Here is a 4,541-nt window from a genome sequence, read left to right as displayed (position 1 = left end):
CAGATGTTACTACTTGATTCTTCATATACGAAATTAAATCGGCAATAGACGATAAAGTCACGGTATCTCGGATATGCCTTAAAACGTAGGTCCCGTGCCACGGTAGGCGTTGGCACGATAAAGAATCCTCACTGCTCAATGGCCCTGAGTGCCGAGTATAGGTCTAAATTTAAAGCCCTTCAACGGCATAATGTGACGTCTCCATATGAGGAAAGATACGAAAGGGAAGTTAAACAACATATAATCAATCAATCAACATTTATTTTTTCTTCAAGCCAAGAAAATTGGCCCCTAGAAAATATGGGACAAGCCCTCACTAGAGTTAGAATACGTCCGATATACATTCGTCAAAGGATTTGCACTGAAAATAACTACCAAAATTATTATAACAAACCTTTTAAGGATTGTATATGCCTTTAACTAAAAAAGAAAAAAATAAAATAAAGACGAACATTTAAATAATTTTTTTATTTCATTTTTTTTAGCTCACCTGAGCCGAAGGCTCAAGTCAGATTTTCTGATATCACGTTTGTCCGTCGTCCGTCTGTCTGTCCAGTCCGTCGTTTGTTAACTTTTCACATTTCTGACTTCTCACAAGAACCACTAGATCAATTTTAACCAAACTTGGTCCAAAGCATTCATAGGTAAAGGAGAGTTTAAATTGTTAAGCTAAAGGGCTAAGACCTCTCATAAGGGGAGATAATCAAGAAAAGACTAAAATAGGGTGGGGTTATTAAAAAATCCTCTTCTCAAGAACCGATGGGCCCAGAAAAAGCTGAAACTTATGTGGAACCTTCCTAGGATAGAGTAGAATTGCTGAATTTTTAAACTCATGAGCCCCCGGGGGTAGGGCGAGGCCAGAATGGGAATCAAAAGTTTTACATAATAATATATAAGAAAAAACTTCAAAAATTTGTTCTCAAGAACCGCTGGGCCAGAAAAAGCTGAAACTTATGTGGATGCATCCTTGGGTAGTGTAGATACTAAATTGTTAAAATCATACCCCCCCCCCCCTGTACATTTCTAGGTGATGTACTTTTGTCATTTTGAAATGTCTTGTGATGTACATTTGCTATTGTGTAATGAGCTTTATCTTTGCTGGTAGATTTACATTATTATGTGATGCATTTCTTCAGCATATGATGTGTTTTACCATCATGCGATGTGTTTTTGTCATAATACTCCTCTTAAGACCAACAGCAAGATGTCTTACAATGAGAGAATAATTCTCAGAATGGGACATTATAACACTGTTTGAAATATTCCTCCTAAACAAAATTTTAATTCAAACAAAGTTATGTCTACTGCTTAATCAAAAAAGAAGAGGATGCTCAAATTGAGATTTTTTGCCCGCTTCCTTTCCAGGTTTTGCAGTTTTAAAAAATGTATGTACTGAAGCAAGCAAAGGACAGCTTGGGTCAGAGGGAGTTGTTGTAGAAAATATTAATAACTGCGAAAACCTAAAAGCTTCTTGCGATTTGGCTCGAAAATTAAAGGGTATATGTACGAACACATAGAAAATATTATAAACATTGACCTTTGACCTGAAAAGCAGTAGGGGTTTTTCTTTAAGCCGTAAGGTGTTTTAGCATGAATACCAATAGCAAAAGCTCGAGGGCTTTTCAGAGATATAGCACGTTTTAAAAAGGACAGAATTTTTGAATTTATGACCTTGACCTTTGACGTCAAAATCAATACAGGCCTTTCTTAGGCCATGGGGAGTTGTGTGAAATTTCACTGTTTCATTATGCTGTTTGAGAAATCGCATTGAAAGGAAATTGTAACATGTACAGGCAGACGGATGGACAGACAGACTTAGAAATTGATATACCTGTACCCCGCTTTCAAGGGGAGACAATATATTCTACTGGATATTTTGGTTAATTGAATTCAATATCAACCTACTTGTATGCGCACTAACTGCCTAAATACTTATTACTAAATACAGGGAGTTTATAAGGGAAGTTCCATCTAACTCAGGGAAAGAAATCTGTACCAGAGATTATTTTGACAAGACTGCAGACACACAGAACCACCACTAATCCCAAAATAAGTATGAAAAACGTCATTAAGAAATCTAAAATCATTTAGAATATTTCTTTCTCGTAGAAAGAGTAAATGCATAATCAATCCAACAAATGCTTGGAATAAACTTGTGATATATATTTCAGGCAAATATATTTTTTTAGTAATTGATAGAATTAAAGTATTTAATTTTAGAACTTCTGATTTTGTTGGGATTTTTTTGGGGTTGAACTATGTTCAATATTCCAATGGTCATCACGCATTTAACAGGCACAGTAATTTGTGTTGATTATAAAGAGCCGAAAGCGAGGCTACTGTGTCGACCGATTTACTCCGATGATATTCAACAGAAAACATGCATAAAAGTCCGCCACAAATAGTTCATGTCATTTTCTCCTGAATTGATCTTATTTTTATAATTTGAAATGTAAGTAAATGTAATGATGAAGTAATCTTATTATACCCCCCGCTTGAAAAGTGGGAGTGTATATAGTAATCGGGATTTCCGTCCATCCGTTTGTACGTCCGTCCGTCTGTTACGCTTTATCTCTTATCCACAACTCCTCTTATACTACTGAGTGAATTTTATTGAAACTTTCACAGAATCTTTAGTACATATTGCAAGTGTGCACATCTATTTTACTGTTTTATTCGACAGTCCCGGATTTTGGATTTTTAGCAATGGACATTGCTTATATGTTTACCGGTGCACAGAATTTATAGAAGCTTTTAACATGAATATTTTCCTCTTTACACATGAAGTCAATATATACCCCGGTAAAACACATTATGGGAGGCGTGTATTTATTACCAAATTAGCAGTATCACCTGCCAAAAAGCGGTGAATATTAGTACTCTGTTAAAGTAAATAATAAAACCTCAAAAGTTTTTTTCGTAATGAAACTCATTTTTTTTAGTAGAAACACAATTAGATAAACAACAAAATGAAGTCATATATCTTTCCTGAAGTCCGACTCCTGACAGCCCCGCCATGAATTTCTTTTTTACCGGTGCATATAGTGTTTGTCATTTTTCATTGAATATTTTCTCTTTAAATGAAGTCATTCATTCATAAAAACTTTCCGTCCAAATTAGCAGTCACACTTGCGTTTAGCTCTGTTCAAATAATAAAAGAAAAACTCCAAGATATTTTTATCAAAATTAAAAACAACAAAATGAAGTCATATATCTTGATGAGAGCTATAGTGTTTGCAACTGCATTCCGTCATTTTTTGACCTTGACCATTCCTTTGAGCTAAGTTTCAAAGTGAATATCCAAGACTTTTCATTAAATTAGTGTTTAGCTCAGTTTTAAAGCATGCACCATTCAAGATGGTGTTGATCAAACTTCACATGTTGAGACAAAGTTTTCACGGATGATGCATCTCTAAACATACCATTCAAGATGAACATTGAGACAAAGTACCAGACTTACCAGACTTGCTTAGGATGCTGGATCTGACCTACATTTTTCAGATGAGTGACCAGGTTGAAGTTTTTGGAGCAGGTCCATTCCTAAGAAACTATAAGCCCTATATGGACCAAACTTGCATGGATGAGGCATCGAGAGATAGACATGACTACCAGACTTGCTTTGGATGCTGGATCTGACCTACATTTTCATTTCCAAGTACCTGTAACTATAAGCCCAACCTGAACCAAACTTGCATGGATGATGCATCTAGGGATGGACACTACCAGATTTGCTTCAGATGCTGGATCTGACCTATATTTTGATTCCCAAGTAACTATAAGCCCTACCTGAACCAGACTTGCAAGGGTAATGCATCTAAGGATAGACACTACCATACTTGCTTCGGATGCTGGATCTGACCTATATTTTGATTCCCAAGTAACTATAAACCCTACCTAAACCAGACTTGCATGGATGATGCATCTAGGGATGGACACTACCAGACTTGCTTCAGATGCTGGATCTGACCTATATTTTGATTCCCAAGTAACTATAAGCCTTACCTGAACCAGACTTGCATGGAGGATGCATCTATGGATGGACAGTACCAGACTTGCTTTGGATGCTGGATCTGACCTATATTTTCCAAACAAGCAATTCACATGCATCACCATTCAAGATATTCTGATCAAATTTTACACCCATACAAATTTTCATGTTGCTTTACTAATATATACTAGGCGGGGCAGTCATGTCCTTTGGACATATTTCTAGTTTTTAAATAAAAGGAAAACCTCATTTACATACCAGATAATTTGTATGCACACAGACTCTCACATATACCATTGTTTTTATGTTTGGTCATTTGATATTTGTTTTTAACTCGGTATTGCTTTTTAGCTCACCTGAGCCGAAGGCTCAAGTGAGCTTTTCTGATCACATTTTGTCTGTCTTCCGTCCGTCCGTCTGTAAACTTTTCACATTTTCGACTTCTTCTCAAGAACCAATGGGCCAATTTTAACCAAACTTGGTACAAAGCATTCTTAGGTAAAGAAGAGTTTAAATTCTTAAAATGAAGGGCAAAGTCCCATTACAAGGGGAG

The sequence above is a fragment of the Saccostrea cucullata genome, unplaced genomic scaffold (assembly GCF_032062105.1).
Source record: "Saccostrea cucullata isolate Sc308-1 unplaced genomic scaffold, CSIRO_AGI_Scuc_v1 ctg18042, whole genome shotgun sequence".
NCBI lineage: Eukaryota > Metazoa > Mollusca > Bivalvia > Ostreida > Ostreidae > Saccostrea > Saccostrea cuccullata.
The sequence above is the reverse complement of the archived record's forward strand: the minus strand, read 5'-3'. Positions refer to the sequence as shown.